The sequence below is a fragment of the Pseudorca crassidens genome, chromosome 6 (genome assembly GCF_039906515.1).
Source record: "Pseudorca crassidens isolate mPseCra1 chromosome 6, mPseCra1.hap1, whole genome shotgun sequence".
NCBI lineage: Eukaryota > Metazoa > Chordata > Mammalia > Artiodactyla > Delphinidae > Pseudorca > Pseudorca crassidens.
The window spans coordinates 34,793,318-34,821,232 of record NC_090301.1 but is presented as its reverse complement, the minus strand read 5'-3'; the positions used below and the strand labels follow the sequence as shown (position 1 = coordinate 34,821,232).

The following is a 27,915-nucleotide window of genomic DNA, read 5'->3' as shown; positions in this document are numbered from 1 at the left end:
ATCAACAAGCATAGTTCGAATGATTCTTATTATTCAGAAATAACGGGCTACAGGTAAACTGCCTCCATCTATAGAATCATTTCCTCCGCAGGGGTCATTGAGAGTAATTCAGATCCTGAAGTAAATTTATTACTCCACCTGAGAAAACACTGTATCGTTTTGTTTGTTTGGGAAATCAAAGCTAATAAGAAACTCTGGAAACTTTGCAATCTCTCTTGCAAAGTTTAGAACTGTTTCTTCCTATCATGCTTCATTGCAAACATTTTTTTAAACCAGATTTATTGCTTGTTACATCATTTTACTGTGGGGCTGATTCACTGAATCAGTTTATTTAGCAATTAAATAATATTAAATAAGGCAACTGTGCCAACTTACACCAGCCCTAGCTTAGCTGACTCTACCACCTCCTCCCTCTTCTAATCAGTAGCTTAATAAGGCTGATCTGTATTCACAGGGATAGGCCTTGACTAGGAGATGTAATGTAAGCTTCTTTTTTTAAAAAATATATCTTTATAATGAAATTAGAACATTACCTAACACCATACACAAAAATAAACTCCAGATGGATTAAAGACTTAAATGTAAGACCAGACACTATAAAACTCTTAGAGGAAAACATAGGAAGAACATTCTTTGACATAAACCACAGCAAGATCTTTTTTGACCCACGTTCTAGAGTAACAGAAATAAAAACAAAAATAAACAAATGGGACTTAATTAAACTTAAAAGCTTTTGCACAGCAAACGAAACCATAAACAAGACAAAAAGACAACCCTCAGAATGGGAGAAAATATTTGCAAATGAAACAACAGACAAAGGATTAATCTCCAAAATATACAAACAGCTCATGGAGCTCAATATCAAAAAAACAAACAATCCAATTTAAAAATGGGCGGAAGACCTAAGTAGGCATTACAAACATTTCGATTGTAGGTAGGATTAAAGTAAGTGGCTTGTCTTGCAAATGGAATGGTATAAAACAATGGTTCCTGAACTTAATCAAGGATAATGATTACCTGGAGATATTGTTTAAAATGTGGAAGTTTTTGAGCCCCATTCCCTGACACCTGATTCATTCTGAGAAACGTAAGTTCATGGGGGCCCTCAGCCTCTTGGTCAGTATCACGTGTAGCTGAGGGTCCTGCCTTGGTCTCCAGGGCCAGGTCAGGTGTGAGCACGTGATCACTGTCTGCACAGACCCTCTATGGAACTGAGGGTTGACCAGTGAGAGCTCTGGAGAGCTGGGGTCTGCCTGAATTCACCAGAGTTGAGCCCCAGACTGTGGCTGACAGTCCGGCCTCCTGGAGGCTGTTCTGATTCCTAACCTTCAATCACAGTGTGAAGACAGGTGCCCCCTGTAGACTTGTCTTGGGGCAGGTTTGGAGACCAGGAAACACAACTATACCTGCAATCAGGCAAGAAGTGAAAGCCACCATCAAGAGAAGGACCCTGAGAGACATTGATTTTTTTTTTTGCTTGTTTCAATACCCAAAAAAAGTGTGAAAAGTGCCCTTAGAAACTCAACAGGCAGCAGTACCTTGTTCGTGTACCTTCTTTCCACTTTGACATTTTCACATTCTTGTGACTGTATAAAGGTGTCATGACAGCGTTGGGGTGTGTCCCACAACCATGCAGAAAACCAGCTGTAATTCACTACATCCCCTCTGCTCATTCCATCATCGATTTATGAATGAATTGAAAGTTCAGGCATTTTGTGCGGGATGGCTATAGATTTCTTTTTCTTTTTTTAGGCCAAGCACCCAAAGTTGTATTACATTCTCTTCCAATTATCCTATGTTTCCTTGTTTAAAAGAAGTGGTACTGGGGAGGCTCCAATTATATTAGAAATTTTCCATTTTCGATGGTTTGTGTGCCTTTTAGATACTTTCTCCTTTCCTGTCTTTGTGTGAATGAAAAAAAGAGAGACACCCCAGGAGAGATCTAAAAGCCTGCTCTCACCCTTCCTAATAACCCTCCTATAGACAGATGACCATATTCAAGGTCAAATTCAAGTTCTCTCCTCCTCTTGAGAGGTGAATTTCATGTGCATTCAAAAGCCTGAACATTTAGGGGAAATGCTCAATTATCCTCATTATTTACTCAACCAGTATCTATCAAGCTTCCCCTGTCCTAGGCACTGGGAACCAAAGTTACCTGCCCTCGTGGAGTTTACACTCTGCTGAAGTTATTGAATGACTTGCCTTCAAGGTGGTCTCTTAACTTCCTCATATCCTCTGGGTCTTTATAAGATCACAGGTAACCTGGAGATTGTTTGAAGGGTAACGAATTTATTTGACCAGACATATAACAGCTGGCAAACTGAAAAGGGCATAGGAATAAACAGACCATTTCGACTCCAAAAATATTTTTCAACAAGATAGTTTGGAGGGGGAAATGGCTTTTTTAATTCCAAGTAACAGAATATTTATTTTTAGGTCTCCATACTCAAGTTCCAAATCATTTATGTAATGGCCCAGCTTTGATATATACTCAACTAATTGTATTCATATCAAAGTAATTACTATTATAATCATCTAAATACATTTTCCTTTTTCTTTTTTGGAAACTGCTGCTGTCACTGTGCCAATTCTTTTCAGCTTCCCTGTGTGAACTCTGAAGTCACTCCTCCATCACTGCCTGCCTGGTGCCCATCTGCTCTCTCGATGGGGCTGCTGCCACCACCTTAGAAGTCATAGGAAGCACCAAAACCAGGATTGATCTAGTTCAGGTAAGAGCATATGTTAATGAGTTCAGGATAGATATGGATCTAGGTGGCTCCTTTAGCTGTCTGGGCCATGGCTTATGGTTTCAGAGAACAAAGATAGCAGGCGAAAAAGTAAAACAGACAGTGAGAGGGAAGCAGCTGCATAGCACAGGGAGATCAGTTCAGTGCTTTGTGACCACCTAGAGGGGTGGGATAGGGAGGGTGGGAGGGAGACGCAAGAGGGAGGGGATATGGGGATATATGTATACGTATAGCTGATTCATTTTGTTATAGAGCAGAAACTAACATACCATTGTAAAGCAATTATACTCCGATAAAGATGTAAAAAATATATATATGGTAGGTAAAGGTCTCTGTCCCTTTCATAGGAAAAAATGGTAACCTTTTCTTAATTTCTTTTTTCATTCTGTGGCTTTCTTTATTATTATTTGAAGCTTATTACGCTTCCGTAAAAATGTACGGGCGAGGGGTGCAGAGGGAGTGACTCTCTGAGTCACTTCAGACCATCTAATTGCCTCAGGGAGGAATCCTTCCTGCAGGAAGGTTTTGGGACCTATGCACAAAGACACGGAAATGAATATTTATCTTGTTTCCTATAACGAAATGAAAAAGACAAGGTTGCCTATTCTGTGTTTGTTCTGTGTAAATGGCCAAGCTGCTAATTCTAGCCAGAAAAAAATACTTAAAAAAAAAAACACTTTTGTGACTAAGATATTTGAATTTGGCATGCTATGTGATAGTCTTTAGTCAAGACTATATATGTTGAATAAGTAATAAACCCTTTGGGGGCAAGGACTATGTCTCGTATAAATGACCCTCCCACACCATAAGGCACTGGTGTACCAGGAAGGTCGCTGGCAGACCGCTGAGCCAGAGGCCAGGGGGAAGGAACCTCACCGGCCTTTTGTCCTTCTACTCCCACAAAGCCCCTCGCACCATCAGAGGCACGCAGCTGGGCGCATTAGTCTCAAGGCTGAGTTTGTGTGGGATTTTTAAACTCAGGTACTCAGCTGCATGAGTACAAATGTCCAACAATGAATGAAACACCAGGTAACCCTTCAGTGGAAATAAGAAGAAAAGCTGCTCTCTCTATGGACAGAAGACTTTACAACAAATCCCTCGAATTCAATTTTTTTCCCCAATTGGTAGCAGAATGAGAGGGAGAACAAAATAAAAGCAGATAATCTCAATGTCTGTGGTCTTGGCTGAATCCAAACTGTGCCCTTGAAGTCATGTCCCGGGTTAACTTCGAGGACTTCCTCCCCAGCGACATCAATGGACTCTCTCCCCAGAAAGCATCCCTTGGCATCTTACATGTGAATAATCACAGCACTTCCAGCCTATACCTGCCGGGCCTGTGCCGACCTTCAGTTGCACCAGTCGGAGCCTCTGCCTCATTTCTGAGAGCTTCCTACCCCTCAGCTTTCAGGCTGGGTGCTCTGTGTTCTCTGCTTTTAGAAAAGGATTGCTAAAGGCCATGGTACCCATTGCGAGTTCTGCACCCCAGGCATGGTGACGAGCATCTTCACTCTCCTAACGAACCACCCAGAGCCCCACCACAGAGCAGTCAATGGGAAGCTTGGGTGGTGAGTCCCAAACCTCTACACTGTAGAACGAGTACCATCCTTGACAAGATGAGCAGGACACTCAAGAATTTCCCTCCAAGGAATCAGGCCAAAGGACTTGGCAAAGATTGACTCGTTGATCTCTGTGACCCACTTCTCTCAAGCTGTGTTGGCAAATATTATCCATCCCTATTTAGCAGGAGGGGAAACTGAGGCAGCCAGTCAAGAAGTAAAGTGAGTTTTCCACATGACTGTTACATTCTTGGCATCATATCAATCGTTTCTGCTCACTTTAACATAATGTATGTTTGGGAAGCACATGTTTATGGAAACAGTCTTTGCACGGGTGATTCTGATGCAGTTGCAATGTCATTGGAATGGTGTTTGGAAATATTAGGCCTTTAAAAATCTTTTAATTATGTACTTAGAGTCAGCCAAAAGAAGCAATGAACTTTTGTTTGCTTTACGTTTTGTTGTGGCTGTAGCTGCTACAGTTGTTATTTAAGTATTATTAACGCTTATGAAGTTATAGACTCTTAGGGATCAGTCAAACTCCCTATGACTCATCAACTTGTACTCAATTGAAAAAAGCCTTAAGACTTTTAAAGCAGTGTTTCCCCTTTTGCCATTTTGGAAACTTTTAAATTCTTATTAAATTGCATATATGCCTGTCACGTTGTTTTCTAACTTTGATACTATTATTTGCAAATCAGATAAACATTACCTTCTGTCTGTATGTCATTGATTAAAATACTGAATAGAATAAGCCAGGCGGAGAACTATGAGAAAATTAATCAACACTGTTGACATTGGACTTGTTCACTCAAGTACAAACCCTTCTGGGGTATCATGCATTTACATTTCTTCATCGCCTCCACAGAGGGAGCACAGCCAGCATCAAATGCCTCATAAAACCCCCGCGCACTGTGTCTACAGCACTGACCAGCTTCTCAGTGTAGAAATCTTCTCTCAAGGGACTTCCCTGGTGGTGCAGTGGTTAAGAATCCTCCTGACAGTGCAGGGAACACAGGTTCGAGCCCCGGTCCGGGAAGATCCCACCTGCGGCGGAGCAACTAAGCCCGTGCGCCACAACTACTGAGCCTGAGCTCTAGAGCCCGTGAGCCACAACTACTGAGCCCACGTGCCACAACTACTGAGCCCACGAGCCACAACTACTGAAGCCCGGCACCTAGAGCCCGTGCTCCGCAACAAGAGAAGCCACAGCAATGAGAAGCTCGCGCACCGCAACGAAGAGTAGCCCCTGCTCGCTGCAACTAGAGAAAGCCCGTGCACAGCAACGAACACCCAATGCAGCCAAAAATAAATAAATAAATATATTAAAAAAAAAAAAGGAAGAAAGAAATCTTCTCTCAAAAGGGAAAGAGGCTAGTTTTCTTCAGTATTCACTCTCCTCTTAGGGACCACATCTCAAGGCCCCCTCATCAATAACCCATTCCAGAATAGATGCAGAAAGTTGCCCGAGAACAAAGTCAACCTCATCAGCGTGCATTTTTCGAGGACCAGGATCAATGGTTGCCTGTCTCCCGGGCTCCAGCTCTGCTCTGGTTTCCTGTGATGTCCCAAAACACTACTGACCATGGTTTCACAATCTCATCTATAAATTCAAGGTCATGGGACAAAGTTCACCTTGATCGATCTGACCACTTGAACAGATCTAAAGAAGCTAAGTGCTGTCTTAAAATCTCCACACATGGTGGGCATCACATCTTTTTAAATGTGCTTATCTGATGCTTTTGGTTTACCAAGTATTCCTCTGGTGAGAAATACGGAAGCAAAACTAGGAATAAAATAGTTGTGCCTTCTCTCTGACACTTGTTAATATTACTCTAGCTTCATTGAGCAGTATATTTGTTCTTTGATTGATACATCTTATGTTCGATAGCATTTCCCACAAAAGTTCTCTCTGTCTGGCACTTAGCCAACTTGGCACTGCTCTGGTTCACACTTCTGCCTTTGGCGTCAGTTTGCCCCATTACTTCCATAATTTGTTCACGTCCTTTCTTTGTCTTTGCCTAGCAGAGAACAATCTGGTTACAGTGCCCCCCGCACCCACAGTGCTTTTTTCTTCTTCATTTACAGTTACATCCTCCAAATTTCATTTCTGAGAGCTTCCTGGGCATTTTATGCTATATTTCCTTTTTATAGTTGCTGGTAAATGGGAGAAGAGCCATCACTGCTCTGTACTTTCTGAAACGGACTTCTGAGAAGCCTATAGCCCTGAATAACAACACCCAGCACTCTTGTCTTTCTCTTGTTATGAACCCAAAGATGTTCTCCCCAAACATTCTGTCACTCTCCTATCACAGCCTTTGTGGTTGGCTCGACAGCCATTCCCCTCATTTATTCCTCTCACTTTTTGAGCCACGCAGGCATTTTTTAGGGCTTCTTCTTTAAAAGAGGTAGAGCTTCTCAAACCTGGGTAATTGAAGGATCCCTTCCCAGCTATATTCTCCCTCTGTTTAAGTTTTGTGATTTGCTTTAGGGAGGCCCCATCCGTACCTTTCGTTGGGCCAAGAGGCTTGTGTTGTCCAAACCCCGCTGGGAGCAAGCTTCTGGTTCAAGCAGTAGGATGGGTTTGGAGGCACGAAGACAACCCCTGTTGGGGCCGCAGCGGATGCTGAAACTATATGCTCAGATCAAGGAAGCTGGATGCAATAAGCCAGAAGTAGAAGTCTCAGCCCCAAAACTAAGTGGCTAGAGGCAGATATCAAAGGTAAAGCAATTATACTCCAATAAGGATGTTTAAAACAAAAAAGCCACGGAAAGCCAAGGATCAGAGGGTCAGGTATAAAAACACTAAGTTAGGGGGCTTCCCTGGTGGCGCAGTGGTTGAGAGTCCACCTGCCGATGCAGGGGACACAGGTTCGTGCCCCGGTCCGGGAAGACCCCACATGCCGCAGAGCGGCTGGGCCCGTGAGCCACGGCCGCTGAGCCTGCGCGTCCGGAGCCTGTGCTCTGCAACGGGAGAGGCCACAACAGTGAGAGGCTCGCGTACCGCAAAAAAAAAAAAAAAAAAAAAAAAAAAAAAAAAAAAAACACTAAGTTAGGAAAATAAAAGCTGGGAATCTGGACAGTTACTTTTAGCAAGCACTGTGGCCCGTAGTGTGAGGTACGAGAGAGAGTCATAGGTACATTTCTGTTTGTTTCTATTTGCATTCTCACCCAAATGGTCTCTACTCCCTTTCTTCCTGTGAAGTTCCTGGATTTCCACTCAAGTTTATATTTTATGATCATATGGTCCCGCCCTTTGTTAGTTTTCTTGTTTTTAACATTGCCAGGTACCACGTGGATCTCATCCCTCTAGGTTTTGGTGGTGTCCATTAGACAACAGTAGCATCATTGCACCAAAATTGCAAGTCTTCTTTCTTTATCATCCATAGTCTGTGCTTTAATATCTAGATGCCACCGTAACAGCTAACTTTTATTGAGAACTTTCTATGTACCGGGCGCTATTCTATGGTAGGTACTATATGCTGGCTGTACAGATGATGAAACTGAGGTACAGAGTGGGTAAGTTACTGCCTGAGATCACGTCACTAGCAAGTGGAAGGGTCAGGATTGGAACTCAGCTAATCTGGTTGCAGCATCCACGTTCTTAACCACTCATCTGAATATGTTTATTTTCCTGAGGTCATTTTCCTTGTTATTTTCTCTAGAGAATTACCAGGACCTCTTTTATTATTATCACTCTTCCCCCCACTATAACCAGTGTCTTCTTTGGTTTCATATTGTGGGGTATCATCTATATAAGTTTTTAGTATTCTAATTTACTTAATTATTGCTCAAATGTATTCATGTTCCTTTCTACAAGCATCAGCGCCTACTGTGTTATGAGCAGTATGCCTATATGGTCTTTACACCTAGTGAGAATCAATCCAGACCAGAGGTTCTGATCCAGGGCCAATTAAAGTCTTTAAAGGGGTCCATGAATGTGCAAAATGTGTGTGTATCCACATGTGATTTTGAGGAAACATTCACAGAACAGAACTATCATCAGATTCTCAAAGAGTCTATGACCACTTCCCACAAAGGTGAGAATCACTGGCCTAAAGAGACACAGAGCTAATTACAATACAGTGACATCCTGATCAGATCTAGGAGCCATTCCCGCAAACACGCTTTGTAAGAGATACTCCCTCTGTGTCTGGGTCAGTCCTTCCAATGTTAAAAGATATCTTAATACCACCTAGTGACCTCCAAGAACTGTAAAGGGTCTGAGATTTTACCCTACTTACAAACTAACAAGTTAGCCTGACACAGTTTGCTGGATGCTAGCAGAAGACACAAGACTCCTGGATCAGAGACAAAGGACTTTATTCTTCACAGCAACAGCAGAGCTAGATTATTAGAATTTATGCCCGCTTCCTGAGCCTCAATTCTGAAGGCAGTATGAGTAGGGCCAGTGGACACCTGGATGTGCAAAGGGTTGCATTGCAGGAGAGGAACCCTGAGATTAGGGAACTCAAATCTTTGATAATGGATAGTAAGCCTGCCAGAAGGTGGCGTTATCTTTAGTATACTGGACAGTAAGAATGTCTGCTAATTCCTCCATGGGAGACACTGCTTTATTTTCCAAAGCTGTTCACTATACCAACATCCTTGAAAAGAGGGTCTGGAATCAGAAAACAGATCAGTGGTTTCTGGGGACAGGGAGTTGCTGGAGGGTTGATTCCAAAAGGGCATGGGGAGTTTGTGAGGGAGACAGAACTGTTTCATAGCTTGTTCGTGGTAGTGGATATACAATTGTTTGAGTTTGTCTAAACTTGCAGAACTGGACACTAAAAAGAGTGAATTTTACTGTATGTAAATAAAAAATAAATATTATAATTTTAAAAACAAGAACAAAAGAAATAAGAACGACAACAGAAGAAAGAGGGTCTGGAACAAAAAGAGGCAGAGCCTCTGCTCACGAGATGGGCACATCTCTGGCACGTGACTTGTAGCCTTGAAGACGTTTCCTCAGTCCTTTGCCCTTTCTCTTCACTGGTTTCCTGCTCTGCCCCCTTCCACAGAGTGCAGTCCAGAAATGTGTCCTAAATGTCTTCTGATGACGCTAGTTCAATCTAGAAAAATTACTGGGATTTTGTAGACCCAGTAATTTTTTGGAGGGGGGAGGAGTCTTGGTTATGAATGAGGGAGACATTCCAAGGGCAGAGGAGTGAACTTTGGGTCGAATCATTGTATATTTCTTTCTACCCAGGCAATTATGCTGCTGTACTGGCTACAGACCCATCGTGGAGAGTGGGAAAAGTTTCAGTCCTGTGAGTATAAAACATCCGAGAGCTGCCGAGCCAGGACTTCTGGAGGAAACAGCAAAGCATCACACCCATTACGTGGAATTGGTTTTCAAGGAAAGCACAATACTGTGCATCAGAGACTCAGAGGTTTGCCATTTTGCCCTTCTCAATGAGGGTAACTAGATATTCTTCTCAGAAATACAGTCAGGGAGCGGCTTAATGGCTTTTTTGAAGGTGAAGTTTATAAACTAGCATGTTCTAAGTGAAAACAGATTATGCCATCTTCCTTACATCTAGCTTTGTGATAGGGAGAAACAGAAAAGAATCTATTTCTCACACTGTCATTTCAGCAGCACGTTTTGTGGAGTCATAGCCAAAGTGAAACGTTTTTCTGAAATAACTGCGTGTGTTCTCTCTGAATGTGATTCCATCCTTGATTAGTACTAATGGTCTATGGGGAAGAGAGGAGAAGCTGTTTCCATCTTTCATGCTATGTGGAATCAATAGCCACTAAGTATACGTACCATCCACAGAGCTTCTGTTTCAGACCCTCTCATGCCTACTGCCTCCACATCCCTCTCCCTAAAAAACCTATAAGTCGCTAAGAAAGACTATATAGAATTATTCATTTTAAAAACATAACCTTTTTCCTACAAATGTATAAACTGTAGAAGTTAAATATCCAGAGATGTTTGGATTCCTAAATTGTTAAGAAGAATGTGGAAAAGTGAGAAAGCGTTATGATGATGCCAAAGGGGGATGTGCAAGGAAATATGTCTAAAGGAAAGATTAAAGAATGGATTAAAGTCCTGCATTGGTGTCATCACAGACTGGGCGCTCAGCTCACGTCTCCAAGCTCCTTCCATGCCCCAAAGAGCTGCCCTTGGCCACCACACAGGCCTGGGGGTGAGCCCCTGGTTGTACCCCTGCCCTCTCTGGGAGGAGGGACCAGAGCAGGGGCCAACATGGGCCCTGGAAGTGGGTTTGGGGCCTTGGCAGCAGGGAATTCGGAGGTTGTGTGTGTCCGTGGCTTGTGGCTGGAAGGTGGGGTACTGGCTGTGAGTGGAATGTCCCTTTGGTCCCAAGGACCCTTGCCCCTTGGGGATGGGTGTGGCAAGAAGGGGCCAGAGTTGGGACCCAGAGCGGAGTCCCGACAATCTGAGACTAAGGACGGTGTTGGGAATGGACTCCTTAAGCCACATTTGATACTTCTGACATCAACAGAAATATAAAGAAGAGTGGACTCCAGGATGGTAGTTCATATACACAAAAAATAATGTTACAGAAAATCGAACAAAGTGCTTAATCTCACCATTCCTCACTCTTCAGCTATAATTTTCCTTACATCACCTCCCTGCAAAGTGTCAACTAACCATGTTTAGTCCCTGTTAGAACGGGTAGACTTCCCTGGAACTGTAATAGCCAACAGACAGAACTGGATTCAGTGGTTCCCCAGGCCAACTCTGGTTTAGAAAGCCATTTCTAATTTTGTCTGAGACCCGCTTTCCTGTAATGTCCACATATGGGATATGTTGGGCAAATCCGTGCCTCATTTATGAGACAGCCTTTCCCATAGGTGCAGCCAGTTCTCATCCCCTCTATCCTTATGCACTCACCCTCCTTGTCCCCTTTCCTTTTTCTTTTTTTCCCCACCCTGGCATCCCTTCCTTGTCCCCTTTCTAGCTGAGTTATTGTCATACATTTTTCTAACGTCTCTTCCTTCCTGAGACTCCAGGTAACATCTCCATAAATGCTTCCTGAATCCTCTCCTACTGCTGCTCTCTCTGGACCCTTCCCTCCCATACCTAATCCTGAGCTCACTATAACCTCCACTCTTACTCTGCTGAACCAGCCCCTCTCCTGCCTTCCATGCTTATGGTAAATGATACCATCATTGTGTGCTTTTTCTCACCCAGAACCAAGGCCTGATGATTTTAACATGCACTAGTCCTCAAGCTCATCTGTCGCTTTTCCTCCGCACACACGCTGCCCTAATCCAGACCATCTTCATTTACACTGAGATCATTACACAACTTCTGCACCTGGTTACCTTCCTTCCCACACCTCCCACACAACGCAACTCACAGCAGGGTCCTCACATTTCCCAGAATTCCTTTCGAAGCTTTTAAAAAATGTGCTGGCCTAGGATTTCCCTCAGTTTTACTGGATTGGAACCTCGTGCGGAGTAGCCTGGGAGTAGCTCAGAATTTTTACAAAACTCCCCAGGTGACAAACGCAACCAGTCTGCAGGTCTGGAATCAGGAACCACTGCATACTGTAGCTCAAGAAACCTTCCAGAACTATCAGTTCAGAGATGCTGAGTGGCTCCCACTGGCCCCAAATGCTGTCTCAAAACTGAAGCCCGCCTTTGAAGACGCTCCACAGTCTGTCTGCTCTGACCCCTCACACCGCCTCCTTCTAATCACTTCCCTGTGGTCAAAGCCACCGACTTGGTTTCTTCCTAACACCTTGTGGACAGCCTCCCAATCTGGGTCTGTGCTGGCTCCATTCCCCCCTCGCCCCTCTTCCAGGAAGCCTCTGCAACCACTGTTCCCTGACCTCCGGGGCGCCTGCCTCTGGACCCCTCTTCTGATGCGTGGCTTCTGTTGGCCCTAACTGTAGTTCATCTTGCTCCAGCCAGGCCCTGTGCTTGGCACAGGACAACTGCTTGACAGATGCTCCTCTCGTCAGAGTAAAACTGAGGGACTGGTCTGTCCCTCACTGCCATGTATCCCGAGCCCAGTCCAGGGCCTTTCAAACAGGAGAGGCTCAGTACTTGGCTGTTAATGACCGTGGTGCTTATCAAACTTTGACTTTTTTTTTTTAATCAAAAGATTAAAACACTAATTTTTCTTCTTAAAGTTTGTACCAAATTGTGTAAAAAAGAAGACCTGCAGCCCTTGGACTCAACCCAGGAACTTATATTTCCACCTGAACTAATGGTATGTTCTTTTCTCCTGATTTATTTCTCTTTTTATGTCAACTCTAAGGGAATAAACAGTCCATCAGCTCATTCCCAGGTGATACTTTCCAGCATCTTTAACTCAGATATCTTAACATGAATGTCAAAAGGAAAATGTAAAACATCTTCAAAGAAAAACACTCTCTTCCTTAGAACTTGTTTCTTTGGTTTTTGCCCCACTAAAAATAAAGCCAAAATGAACAAGGATTTACTACCTATCATAGGAAATTTTACTTACTCAAAATGTTAACAGACTTAATATCAAATTGTCCCATGGGTACCTTTGCACTACCGTCACCTTCAGGAAACTGTGGAAGGCATTCCCCTCCCTGCCCTGCCCCTGGGTGGACCCACCTTGTCCATGACCTTTCATCTAGTAGAACTCATCTCCTTCTGTGTCCAAAGCAGAACAGTCAGAGTCTGTTTTGGCACACAGGCATCTTTATTAAAATCCAGAGAAAACCCAGGGTACAAACTGTAAGCAGGTGAGGGCAGTTACCAGCTCCCTGTATCACTTACCTGACAGCCTGGCACAGGTTTAAAGCATTTTCTTTTCTTTTTAAAAACCTGTTCCTCCAGGCATCTCTTGGACTCATTTGTAATTGTTGCACAAACTTCTATGGGGAGCATCCCATACATCGACACTTTGCTAGGCCCTTGGGATACAGAAATGATACACTGCCTGTCTCTCAGGAGCTCAGTCGGAGGGAAGAGTCAGACAGATGTGCCCATAACAATTAATGATAGAAGGCCAAGAGGGCTGTATGGAGACCTAGGAACCGGGGCTGGGAGTGGAGCAGAGAGCAAGAGGTGGGAGAGGGTGGACATCCAGAGAGACTTTGCCAAAGCGCCAAGCTTGAGCTGAGACTTGAATTATCAATAGAAGTTATCAAGAAGTAGGAAGGGGAAATGAATGGGACACGGAGAGGGAATTCTAGGTAAAGTAAAAATCACGTGTATTGGCTAGTGGCTTTGCGGAACTCAGAGCTTTCAGGAAAAACCAACAATCCCAAATGATGAGGGCATCGCCTGTTGGAGGGCTCACTGTAACCCCCACCCCTACCCCAAAGTGTGGGACTGGAAAGGCAGAGAAGGGCAGATCCTGATGGGCCTTTAGTGCAGATCTAAAGAATATAAATATTTTGCGCAGGTAATGGAGAGTCATGAAAGGATTTCAATAAAGGATATTTACCGTTTGGAAAGATTACTCTGGCTGTTGTATGGGGTAAATATTGGAAGGGGTCACAAGTGAATGCAGGGTGACAGGTGGGTATCACACAGCCCAGGAGAGGGACAATGGTGTCTAGGATTAGGGTGCTGGTGGTGGAGGTGGAGAGAGAGGGCAGACAGGAGAGAGGGTTAAGAGGCAAAATCAATAGGGTTTGGTGGAGAATTGGGATTGAAGAGTTTGAGTTTTGTATTATTTATTAGTGGAAGAAGCTTGAAGATTGATGGGAAGAATACAAGTAAAAGGGAGAAGCTGAAAACTTCAGAGATGGAAGGGGTGGGTCGAAAGCACAGACTGAGGAACGCCTTCTCTATTTCTTTCAGAAACCTTTCACTAAAAGTCTTCTCAAGTCTGGGGAGGAATCCCCCTGTGCTCCCTAGAGCTCTGTGCTTATCCTGTAGGGTATCTTCTGCCAGATTGACATCACCTATATACTCACTAGGTTGTGAGCACAAGCCCCCTGTGAGGAGAATGTGGCATTCACTGCTGTGTCACCATTGCCCTGCAGGGCATCTCAATTTTTTGGTCTCAAGACTGCCTATGCCCTTAAAAAATGACTGAGGGCCCTAAAGAGCCTTTGTTTATGTGGGTTATATCTATTAACATTTGAAGTATGTGAAATTAAAACTGGGAATTTTTTGTCTTGTTGTTTTTTGTTTGTTTTTTGCGGTACACGGGCCTCTCACTGCTGTGGCCTCTCCCGTTGCGGAGCACAGGCTCCGGACGCGCAGGCTCAGCGGCCGTGGCTCACGGGCCCAGCCGCTCCGCGGCATGTGGGATCTTCCCAGACCGGGGCACGAACCTGTGTCCCCTGCATCGGCAGGCAGACTCTCAACCACCCCGTCACCAGGGAAGCCCTTTTATTTTTTTTTTAAATAAATTTATTTATTTATTTATTTTTGGCTGTGTTGGGTCTTTGTTGCTGCGCGCGGGCTTTCTCTAGTTGCAGCGAGCAAGGGCTACTCTTCGTTGTGGTGCACGGGCTTCTTATTGTGGTGGCTTCTGTTGGTGAGGAGCACGGGCTCTAGGCATGCAGGCTCAGTAGTTGTGGCTCTTGGGCTGTAGAGTGCCGGCTCAGTAGTTGTGGCGCACAGGCATGTGGGATCTTCCCGGACCAGGGCTCAAACCCATGTCCCCTGCATTGGCATGTGGATTCTTAACCACTGCGCCACCAGGGAAGTCCAACACAGATACACTATTGATACTATGTATAAGATAGATAACTAATGAGAACCTACTGTATAGCACAGGGAACTCTACTCAATGCTCTGTGGTGACCTAAATGGGAAGGAAATCCAAAAAAAGAGGGGATATATGTATACATATAGCTTATTCACTTTGCTGTACAGTAGAAACTAACACAAATTGTAAAGCAACTGTACTCCAATAAAAATTTTTAAAAAAAGAAAATAACATGGGTGAACACATTGCACATTAGCATGAATAACATATGGTTCATGAAGAATAACTCTATCTTTCCAAAGAGAAATCAGTGAGAAGAGTGGCATTGTTTTACAATTTTTGCAAAGCTCTTTAATACTGGCTTAAAAGACAGCTGGATTTGCATATCTGCTTCTACATTCAGCCTGTTGCTGTACCACACATGATGCAACCTTTGGAAAGCTCCAGTGTAACTCGTGAGAGAATGAGAAGGAAGAGGGTAAATATTACTATAAAATAGTTTAGACCTTGGAACCCCTGAAAGGAATCCATGGACTATCCTCTGAGAACCACTGGCCCAACCTGGTGAGACAAGCGTACAGATTATTTCATTAACTGGAGCTTTTAATCAGTTCCCAGAAACTTCCATCTCTCTGTCATTCTTTCCGACAAAACACATAACTTAAGACAAGATTTACAGAATTCTTATGAAAAGAAATTCTCTTTTAGCCAATCTGCCTTTACTGTTCAATTTCCATCACTTTAGTCAGTTAAGCAACTTCCACCATGATTTTTGTTCAGTGTTGAAATTATTCAGTGTGAAATGATTTATGGAAACACAGAACTCCACCCAAAGATCTGCCCTTTTGATGGCTCCCACAAAGAGCAAAACAGTTTTGCATAAAATATTTTTATAAAGGTATCATCAAATTTAATTTCAAATAAATTAATTCAATTCCCTTGAGAAATGGTTTCCTTATGTTTTTTAACTAGCGAAAGTTGTTTAAACCATGTTTTTTCCAGATGTATGGAACCATTTCAACTTTAGAGAACTCCAGGCAGGGAGCCTGGTGCCCTTGGGCTCATGGTTCTGCTCACATTAACCATCGGTGTCTCCTTGACTAGGTCACATCCCCTCTTTGAGCCTCATTGTTATTCCCGTCTATAAAACTAGACCAGTGGTTCTCAGATTCACTCATGTGCAGGAGCAAGCAGAAGTCCAGGGCTTTTCCTTGAACACCATGTTCTTTGCTGAACATCATAAAATAGTGGCAAATTTAGTTAGGCTGAGTGGAATAGGAACTATTTCAGACTTAGAAAAGATGACTTATTATATGGTCCCTGTACCAGGTCAAAACAGGAAGCACAGAAGTCCATTAAAAAGAAGAAAAAGGAAAAGAAAAGGTCACCCAATTAAGCATGATCTACTCTTTGCAAATTACCCTCATAAATATTTACTTGTTCTTTCCATCTTATTGTCAACTCTCACTTGCAGTGCCGTTGGCTTTAGAGAAACGAAATGGGAGGAAAACTTTAACAAAATTCTGCTCTTTACTTCTGCTAACTGAGAAAAGTCCAACTTTCCGCCGTAGCTGTAAAACCCCTCAATCTTGCTTGGGAAACAATGATGGTCGGTGAAAGGAAGGTCCTTATTGGCTTTAAAAAGTCTGACATTCTGTTCTTTTACCATGTTTCAACACACAGCCAGCCTTACCTCACAGAAGTATGGCCTCTGAGAACCAAAGTAGCTTCTAGTCAAATCCCTAATTTGCAGATAAAATCAAGCCTAGAGACTCACTGAGATTTTCCTAAATTCACCTGGCTCCCTAGTGGTCAGTCAGGGCTTAGAACCTGGGTCTCCCATTTCCTGATGGACTCAGTGTTCTGGCACTTTGCAAGCCTGCCTGATGATAAATAGCACACATTCCCAGCACACATACAGTTAATTCTCTGTTGATGTTCTGTTATCATTTGTAACTTAGCCAGCAATTATTTCTTCGGTTGAGAAGTTGACATTAGAGATCTCATCCCTGGCACATAAGATTCTTGTTTGTTTATAAGATAAGATTTAATTAAAATCCACTTAGTTTTTTTTTTTTAAACTAGAAGAGATGGAAAAATAAATATGCAAAGCAGTGAATTTAATTGTGCAGTGATTAGGCTACTGTTCTATGAGTATCTGTCTTTGTTTTGTTATCCATGGTGGGTTCCATTAAATCTTGTTCAGTTTATAAGCTCTAATGAAGGCCGTGTGTTTGTCATTGACACCAGCATTAAGTCTGAATTTATCTGTTGCTGAGATTGGCAAAAGAGCCCAAAAAGAAATGTCTGGCTTTCTATGGGGAGAGGACCCCCTGGATCACCCTAGGAACCATAAATGACCTCTGGGACTGAAAATGAAGGACCCTAAAGCTCCCCTTGTGGGGAACACTTGTGATGGTGACAGCAATGACACCACAGTTCCTACTTTGATTGAAAATCAAAATTAATGGAAGAAGATGTGTCACAGCATCTGCTCACAAATCAAAATACATACCTGGCGATTCAAACTCACTCTTTTGCCCAACTAATAGCCAGCTTGTTATATAATTAAAATCTCTGGCTTCTAAAGAGCAATTCCACCTCAGTCCAACTCTAGAATGTGGTCGAAAACAAGCCTCATCTGTCACAGTTTTATTTCACTTTGCTTATTAGGCCTATGATAATTGCTTCTAGGTCACAGTGTTATTTGCAACATGAAATCTAGCTGGCTTCTTTCCCACTAATGATAATTCTCCTACCTGTAAGGGCCTGATACAAAGTTTAAGGAAATGTTCCATCCAATTATTATCTCTCTGCAAGGATGCTGGAATTATTTATAGTGACTAAGACAAAAGGTGTTTTCTCATTTATTATAACGAGACCCTTACGTTACAGATGGTTCTGCTAAAGAAAGCTAAGGCTACTTGCCACTAACCAAATCACAGGATCATGAGGCTGGAAGAAATCATACTTTCCAGTGTGATGCTCAACCACATCTGATCTTTCGAAAATTCAGAAAATCCTGGTAAAGATTGTACATTGTCTCTCTTTTTTTTTTAAACTGACTTTTTAAAATTTTTAATTTTATTTATTTTTTTATATAGCAGGTTCTTATTAGTTATCTATTTCATACATATCAGGGAATACATGTCTATCCCAATCTCCCAATTCATCCCACCCCCACCCCCACCGCTTTCCCCCCTTGGTGTCCATATGTGTGTTCTCTACATCTGTGTCTCTATTTCTGCCCTGCAAACCGGTTCACCTGTACCATTTTTCTAGGTTCCACATATATGCGTTAATATACAATATTTGTTTTTCTCCTTCTGACTTACTTCACTCTGTATGACAGTCTCTAGATCCATCCATGTCTCTACAAATGACCTAATTTCATTTCTTTTTATGGCTGAGTAATATTCCATTGTATATATGTGTCACATCTTCTTTATCGGTTCATCTGTCGATGGACACTTAGGTTGCTCCATGTCCTGGCTATTGTAAATAGAGCTGCAATGAACATTGTGGTACATGACTCTTTTTGAATTATGGTTTTCTCAGGGTATATGCCCAGTAGTGGGATTGCTGGGTCGTATGGTAGTTCTAGTTTTAGTTTTTTAAGGAACCTCCATACTGTTCTCCATAGTGGCTGTATCAATTTACATTCCCAGCAACAGTGCAAGAGGGTTCCCTTTTCTCCACACCCTCTTCAGCATTTGTTGTCTGTAGATTTTCTGTTGATGCCCATTCTTGTACATTTTCTCTTCAGACTCAGTTTTCTACACAGAGCTGTGGCTCAACAAATATTTGCTGATTCACCCAGAAACTCCTCTAGCTGCCCTAGCTACCTCCATTGTTCAAGCAGGCTTAGTGAGTTTCTCCCCTCCAGCAGCAGACGGCAACAGCGACCACATTCCCTGTTAAACAGCCCGTGGTGTTTTCACAGGTCAAAATAGTCACCAGGCACTCACTCCTTCAGCTTTCCCTTCTCCAAGCAGCCTGTCCCAAAGGTATCCAACAAGGAGAGGCTTTTTTTTTTTTTTTTAACTATTTAGAACTCAATTCTTTCTTTTTATTTTTTTGTACTCAATCCCATAGACCAATATTACTCTGTGAAAAGTACAGGTAAAATAAAATCATTTTAAAACACTCATTTGGGGGACTTCCCTGGTGGTGCAGTGGTTAAGAAGCCGCCTGACAACGCAGGGGACACGGGTTCGAACCCTGGTCTGGGAACATCCCACATGCCGCGGAGCAACTAAGCCCGTGCACCACAACTACTGAGCCTGCGCTCTAGAGCCCGCGAGCCACAACTACTGAACCCTGCGCCTCGAGCCCATGCTCCGCAACGAGAGAAGCCACCGCAATGAGAAGCCCGCGCACCACAATGAAGAGTAGCCCCCGCTCGCCGCAACTAAAGCCCACACGCAGCAACAAAGACCCAATGCAATCCCAAAACACTCATTTGTCTACTAATTGTATAGTTATTAAGCACTTACCATGTGCCAGGCACTGGGCTATATGCTGCTAAATAATGAAAAAGACATGATTTCTTCCCTAGGAACTCATCGTATTGTGGGAAAGATAGACGTAGAAAAAGAGCGATAAGTGTGATACTATTTGGCTGTACCACTCGGCTTGCAGGATCTTAGATTGAACCCAGGCCCTAGGCCGTGAAAGCATGGAGTCCTAACCACTGGACCGCCAAGGAATTCCCAATATTTTCTTTTTCATCAGTGGAATCTTCCTCTACAATCTAAGGGATGCTTTCAAAATTGTACTGTTTTTGGATTAGCCCAGTTAAGGCGATTTTTAAATTTTAATGAAGGAGAATTTGGGGATTTTTAAGTGAGGAAAAGACAAAAATAAATAACCATTTTAAACACTGCATACATATGAAACAGAAATAGACTCACCGACATAGAGAACAGACTTGTGGTTGCCGAGGGGGAGGGGGTTGGGGGAGGGATGGAGTGGGGAGTTGGGGTTAGCAGACGTAAGCTATTATATATGGAATGGATAAACAACTAGGTCCTACTGTATAGCACAGAGAACTATATTCAGTATCCTATGATAAACCATAATGGAAAAGAATATATAAAAAAGAATGTGTATATATATATATATATATGTACAACTGAATCCCTTTGCTATACAGCAGAAATTAATACAACATTGTAAATCAACTATACGTCAATTTTAAAAACAGAGCAAAAAAACCCCACACTGCATACATTAATTTTAAAGCTAGATATAAAGTTGCAAGTGCTAATCTAAAATAAATATCTTGTGTTTTTTATGCTCTTCTTAACGTTTTTTTTCCTCAATTTTCTATTAATAAATGTTTGACTTTGCTAATAAGAAGACAGTGTGTTTTTAAATGTTGCTTTCTATCTTGTAGAAATGAGAATTAGAATGCAGAATTACTAATCAGATATGTACAGTAAGAGAAAGTCTACCTAATATACCTTTTCTGTCATTATTGTAGTCCTCTGGGAAACTGAAAATTGTAGTTTACACACACAAAACCCCAGCTGTTACTGCTGCTGATTTCACCTGTGGTTTCAGAACTGCTGAGTCAACTTCATGGTTCTGGCTCTTTAAGAGATTAACTCATTCTCTCAATCTTCACTCTGCCTTTGACCTGGGCTCATGTTGTAGTAAACAGTCTTTGAAGTCTGAATAAATATCTGTTTTATAATTTCAAAGGCAGGGACCTCAACATGCACACATTCAGTGTCAAATCACAGTCATGTTAGAATGAGTCAAATAAGTTCATGTTCTGAGTTCAGAGTGCAATTTAACAGAAAGGTGGACAAGTGGACAGCTGTCTTCTTTCTAGATGAATCCTTAGACTCCTGAGCTGGGATACCTGTTCTAAATTAGCCTATTTGATATGTAAAACAGAACCTTATTAAAGAAAATTCTTCCCCAAAATGAATTCATCAGTCACATCTATTTATGTATTAGTCAAATGGTCTTAGCTCCAAGAAGTACTCAAAGAAAACCTTATTTAAAATGAGAGTTGCAGCATTTATTTCAGGTTCTTTTTAAAGAATCTTGCTTTCTGTCCAACTTCCCAAAATTAAAGCATGAGCTCCCTCTGCTGAGTGAATTATTGTATGAAACAGAATTTGTGCAGTGCCTGTGATGCCAGAAAATTCTTATAAACAAGCAATTATGAAGTGAAAAAAATATTTTCCTTTTTAAAAATCACGACTATAATATGGGATGGAATGGAAAGGTGGAGGAGAGTAATTTACAAGGTAGAGATTCGTTAGTTGAGATTTTTCCCCCTAAACCTCACTCCTGCATGGTGACGCTTTATAACCACCATTGCTGGAATCACCAGGAAGTGTTTACAAGCCCCTGTTCTCACACCTACCCTACTACCTGGCTTTGGTTCTTCACAGCACTCAATCATATCTGAAATTACCGTCCTTATTTATTCATTGATCTGGTGATGGCTGTCTTCCCCTGCTAAAATGCTGGCTTCCTGTTAGAGAAGAACTTGTCTGCTCTCGGCCCTAGAACAGTGCCAGGCACACAGTAGGTGCACAGGAATATTTGTTAATGGGTGGAGGAAGAGAGGGAAGCAGGAAGTCAGGTTAGCACTTGCTGAAAGCGTCACCTAGGAATGTGACCCATTTAGAGAACGATTCCGTGCCAGTCATGTAGAACTGGATACAAATTAGTAGGAAATGAGAGAAAGAGAGAATTACTGAAGGCACAGGGAAAGGGTGTGGAATTCAGGCTTAACCTTAAAGATGGGGAGGGTTTGGTCAAGTTAGACAAGGAAGCAAGCAAGCATTGTGCTAGGCACTGGGATACAATGGTCTTTAAAAAAAAAAAGGCATGGACGCCACCCTCACAAAACCTACAGTTTAAGCATGAAGATAGATGTCAAACAAATAATCACACAAACTAAAATTTCAACTGGACGAGTGCTCCAAAGGAGAGGTGCATGGTGTTAGGGGAAGAGATAACAGGAGGACCGATTTTATAGGGGAGTTAGAGAAGGCTTCTCCTAGCTGAGATCAAAGGGTAAGTGGGGATAACCAGGTAAAGAGGATGAGCGCAGCGCATGCCAGGGGCTGGAGATGGAAAACGTGCTGCTGCTGGACCACGAGGGGAGAGGCTGGAGATGGACCCATCACCCGGGAGGGAGCGCCGACTTTGTGGAGCAAGAAAGGGTTCTAATGGTTTCCGTCCATATTTTTTCAGGGGTTCTAAGCTATTTTGACTCTCTTTTTCTTACTTTCTGTATTTACAAGATGGTCCACAATGAGTATATGTTACTTTAATAATCAGAAAAATGCGACATTTACGAACGAAAAAGTTGTCACCATATGTCCACTGGAGCCTTCTTTCCCTACTCGCCTTCTTTTCCAGGCTTACAGAATCTGAATGATGATATCTCGCTTTTGGGCAGGACAGCCTGGGAGAGGCCGCCACACAGCTCCCAGAGGCGAAAACACAGCGGTGAGTCACTTGAGAACCTGGGCTTCACAGCAGATCATGGCTCTGTGTTCTCTTGGCCCACCTCCGGGTGTGGGTACCTTAGTGAGGAAAGGTTGTGTCACTCAGTATTGCTGCCGTTTCCTGCTACATCCATCTGTGCTTCCACAAGGCCAAATCAGACGGACTACTTAATTTCAGATCTTCGTGGCATAAGCCACTTGAATGACCAGGCTCTAAGGGAGGTGGGTGCTGCCTTCCTGGTCCCCCCACCCAGGCCCTGTCTGCCATTGTCTGTTGAGGGTCTATCCCATCCAGAAAGTCTATGTTAACAGCCCCCAAAGGAGATTTAAAAAGACAACTAATGGATTCGTTGAGAGCAACTGAACTGGTAATCAATGTGAATGAGAATGACACAATTTATTCAACCTTTTAGGGTAATTCTATATTATAGCAACTATAATATGTCATATATAGCTATAAATTATTAACTATAAACTATAATCTACATATAAATAACATACCACAGAGTTATCCTTGTTAGCCCTCAGTGTCTCTGTATGAAAGAATTGTTGGGTTGTGCCTGCAGCCCAGTCTAAACACCCCTCTTTGAATGCTGGGGCTTTGTGTTTCTGTTGGCTTCCTCGGGATCCTGTTCTGTTCACATTCTAGCTGCTTGAGTTAGAACGGCTGTCTCTCTCTGTGAGGGCCTTTAACCACTGATGGTAATCTCAGTCTATCTGCAGTCCAGTGTTCAAAGTGAATTCTTCAAAGATGGAATCCTCATCCATGGCCTTCCCTGGGGGGCAGCTTCCCCAGAAGGAAGGTTGTGACTGTGTGTTGCCCACGGGCCATCGTTACTCTGCCCTCACTCACACCTGACGCCCTCATTCCTTGTCAGCTCTGGGCTGCCTGCATCTGTACTGCAGCCATGGGAAGGGTTCAATAGTGCTTCACCGGGAACAATTTTAACTATAGTGGAATCCCCAGAAGAGGATTCATGAGGATCACAAGACATCTTTCATGGTGTCAAGAGCCTATTGACTATAAAATACCTAGATTTATACTGACCTTGTCAGGTAAATTAATTGGAAACGGAAGTTCCCACAGGACCGGCCTGGGGAAGTGCCCCTCTGTGGTGAAACTGAAGACAAAACAGAACACATTTTGGTTTACAAACTACACGAGAAAAATAGGTCTCTTTTTACTTTTTTTTTTAAATAACTTTTTTTCGTTTTTTAAAATTTATTTATTTACCTTTGGCTGCGTTGGGTCTTCGCCGCTGCGCACGGGCCCTCTCCAGCTGCAGTGAGCGGGGCCCACTCCTCGCCGCAGTGCACAGGCTTCTCATTGCGGTGGCTTCTCTCGTTGTGGAGCACAGGCTGTAGGCACGCGGGCTTCATTAGTTGTGGTGCACGGGCTTAACTGCTCCACGGCATGTGGGATCTTCCTGGAGCAGGGCTCAAACCTGTGTCCCCTGCATTGTCAGGCAGACTCTTCACCACTGCACCACCAGGAAAGCCCTTTACTTGACTTTGGACCAAAAAGTGTTTTAGCCAATCTGACCCTCTGCCTTATCCATCACGCTGGCTTTTGAATGTCTTTTACCTCCTACCATGAAGCAAACCCCCTTCAAAGGATAAACATTTATTGCCACAGAGGCCACAGGCTTTGAAAGAACATCCCTCCCAGAGGGCTCCCCAAATGTCTTGAGGAGGACAGCACTCTTGAGATAGCGTGTGGTCTCTCCCAAGGAGACTGCTTCCAGGGGAGTAATATTTAGTTGCACGTCTACAGTTCAGGATTTGGATTGAAAATAATCACATGCCTCTATGGCTGTCTTTCATTGATTGATGTTATCACTGTCATTTGGATTTTATTTGTTGATGTCACTGTTCTTGTGAGTAACATACCTGTGTTTACCACTGACCCTCTCAAGATATTTCAGCTCTTCAAACTCTCCCACATGCTCTCTCCCACAGTATACCATCTGTCTGCCACTGTCACATTTACTCACTGACTCAGACCCTTCTGCCCAATAAATTGCCCCCTTGTAGCCTCGGCAGAGTGCTTCCCGTAAGCTGGAGGAGTCTTGCTCTGTTAGCACAGGTGGAAAGCTTTTTCTCCAGGGCAGGGTCCCTAGATACATCTGGATATAACCATATCATGGGAGAGTCACGATACTATGTGTGGCTATTTTCAATTTCATTTTAACTTTAGAATGCCTTTTTATAATAAGAATACTACTGGATTAATAAAGTATACGGTTGTTTCAGTAGTATATGGTGCCTAAAATTAATGCTTCTTCCCCCACTCCCCAACAAGAAGGAACGCAGTAAATTCCTTTAAACGATCATTTTCTTTCTGGAGAAACACATGCAAGCCTTAAACCAGATCAAGTCCTAGTTTCTGTTTTCATTTCTGTCTTTAGAAAGGTATAAGATTATGAAGTTTATGATGTCCACTTTCATCTGTTTCAGTTATTTTTATCTTGAATTGGATTCAACATAATAAAAATAGAGTTTGCAGCAAATATTTTACACATGCCTAGGTGCAAACAGTAATAACAGATTAGATGTTGATCTGCATCATTAGAGGGCTTTAGGTCATTGCACTAGTTTCTTATCCATCTTCTGTAAAAGTTCTAAAAACCTAGGATCCTTAGCACCACAAATCCTATCATTGAAAGAGACTAATAAGCTTGTGGTATAGGTGAGGAGGGTTGAGGTCCAAAGAAATTTAATTATTTCAACAAGGTCTCACAGCGAATAGGTGGCAAAACCAGGACCAGAACTCTCAAAGAGTAAAAATACGGAAACCAAGTAGCATATTGCTTAAATGTTTGAAATAAAATGTTAGGGGTTAGTAGGATCCCACCAACAGGGGGCAGCAAAGACCTTCTCGCCTGCCTCGGTGTAATTTATGTTCTAATTTTAGGGATGTGGCTTTTTCTCTGATATGGTTTCTGACGTGACAGAACCAAGAAAACAGATGTGTTATCAGTCCTGGCCTTAGTGACAATGAGAAATCAGGTGGTCGCTGTCTAGGTGGTGTCTCCAGGCCAGAATACGTACCACAGAGCCCAGTGGATGACAGCACCTCTGTTCCTAGGTTATTATTGAGTGAGGCAGCTGTCTCTGCAGGAAGACAGCATTTAAAGCACTCGAATCTGGATTTTTCACTAAGAATTGTTTCCAATAGTCAATAAATTAGGCAAAGGAGAGCAACAAAAGTAAGAAACTGCCAGAAATTCTCATGTGCATTTCTAAGCAAACACCAGCGACCACAGTCATGTCAGCTGCATGGCTATGGGGTTGGAAACGAGGTGAAGTCGGGAGGGGAAGATGAAAGATAAATTCAGAGTGTGGGTGCAAAAGACTAGCCTGAACCAGCTCCCTTCCCAGCCTACAAGGGGGCACTGGGGTCTCCGCAGGCTCCCCCTCCAGTCTGCTGCCTCCCGCTCTTTCTCATGCTTGGCCCCCTTTCCTCCTGTGGTCCTCTCTGCCTTCCCCTGGGTCTCACATTTCAGACCTTCCTGTGCTTCCTGTCCCTCATTCAGGACTCTGACTCGTTTCCATTGATGAAGAGGGCGGGAGGGGGCGTGTCCTTACTCAGGCACTTGTCCTCAGCTCCCACTAAAGAAGTTTGTTCCCCGTCCAGCTCAGCTGACAGTGGAAATGGATTTTATCAACCTACCTGTACTTATCCAGCAACACAGATTAGTTTTCTGGGAGCATAATAACGCCTTTTCTTGTCCCCTGGAGTCAGAGTCTGCCCTGTCAGTTGCAAAGCCACGTTTGGAAATCATCGGGGAGGTAAGCCCTTCACTGGGTATAGGACCAGGTCAAGTATGGACTGAAAAATCAACTTAGAATGTACGTATACGCGTATACACATACATTTTGTGCTTTCTTTATAAAAGTGAAACATGTCCTTTCATGGATGTTTGACAAATATGGAAGGATGTAAGGAAGAACACTGAAATCTCTTATAAACCTACCTCCAATATACAGCCACAGTCAAAGTATTTCAAAAATATTAAAAACTTGATTCTCATACAAATCTAAACTAAGCACACATGAAAGATTTATTTAACTCAGCACTGAGGGAACCAGCTAGATGATAAAACTGAATGAAAGTGAATTTGAGAGACTGAGTGTACACGCACTGAGAGAACAAGGAAGGAAGACTGCTAGTTTAGATACAAAGATGGTTCCTATCTTGCAGAGAATAAAACCGTAATCTTTAAGAGCAGATATAACTTGATTAGCTACTGGGGGAAAAATCCACTTGTTGTCATGTAACTTCACAGAGTCCAGGCTCTAAATCAATAGTAAAGACAGTCATCCTGCTTATCTGCAGTTTCACTTTTCTGTGGTTTCAGTTACCCCTGGTCAATCGCACTCCAAAAATATTAAATGGAAAATTCCAGAAATAAACAATTCATAAGTTTTAAATTGTGCGCCATCCTGAGGAGCATGATGAAATCTCTCGGCGTCCCACTCCATCCCGGCAGGGACATGAATCACCCCTTAGTTCAGCGTTTCCTTCCCGTTATTCACCTAGTAGCCATCTCGGTTACCCACAGTATCCTAGTGCCTGTGTTCAAGTAACCCTTATTTTACTTCATAATGGTCCCAAAGAGCGAGAGTAGTGATGTTGGCAATCTGGATATTCTCTTACTGTGCCTTATTTATGAACTTTATCATAGGTATGTATGTAGAGGAAAAGAACAATATGTATGGAGTTCAGTACTATTTGCAGTTTCAGGCAGCCGCTGGGGGTCTTGGAATACAGTCCCTTCAGATAAGAGGTGACAACTATAGTAACTTAAACAAAGGAGTGTTCCCCTAGAGAATCAGATAATCACTGAGCGGCTCTGCTAGACTGTTTTGATATGACATGGCAAGGACATACAGTCATTCTTTTTTCCAAGCCTTGGATAGTTTTTCTTAACACATCATTATGATTTTAATAGATTTCCTCTAGTCTTAAGAGTTTTTAGGGTGTATATAAATATGTGAATAAATAAAACACATATTTTTACCAAGTGATGATTATGTTTTATATATAATCAGACATGTTTCTTTTTTCACTTTATAGTGTATCATGAACATTTTTCCATGTCACTATTTTTCAAAAACAATTTTAATGGCTATTTTTTTAATTCAGATGGATATGCTATAATTTATGTAACCAATCCCTCATTGTTGAGAACAATAATATTATAGTGAATGTTCTAGTACATAAATCTTTGCATTTCATTTCCACTTATGTCCAATTCCAATTAGTTCCTAGAAGTGAAGTTTCTGTCCACTTTTTAGGTCCTTAATACTTGTAGCCTTTAGGAAGATTATTTCCACTTACACTTTCAGCAACTGAGTATGATTACATTTATTTCATCACACCCTTACCAACACTGGGTATATATATATTTTATATATATTGTATATATACAGTATATATATTTCTAACATATATATTTCTAATATTTGACAGTCTAGAAAAAAGGGTATCTTATTATTTTGATTAGCATTTC

The 27,915-nt window shown here is 42.5% G+C and overlaps 1 long non-coding RNA gene across 1 annotated transcript in view; it reads right to left on the bottom strand.

Moving 5' to 3' along the window:
* The window catches only part of LOC137226354 (uncharacterized), a 35,691-nt gene extending 8,399 nt beyond the window's left edge, over window positions 1–27,292 (bottom strand). Inside the window, exons 1-2 of the long non-coding RNA XR_010944321.1 lie at window positions 23,634–27,292; window positions 23,448–23,520 (exon numbers count right to left, since the gene is read on the bottom strand). This is a non-coding gene — a long non-coding RNA (uncharacterized lncRNA). The remainder of the gene's footprint in view (window positions 1–23,447; window positions 23,521–23,633) is intronic.
* Between the last annotated feature and the right edge of the window lie 623 nt (window positions 27,293–27,915).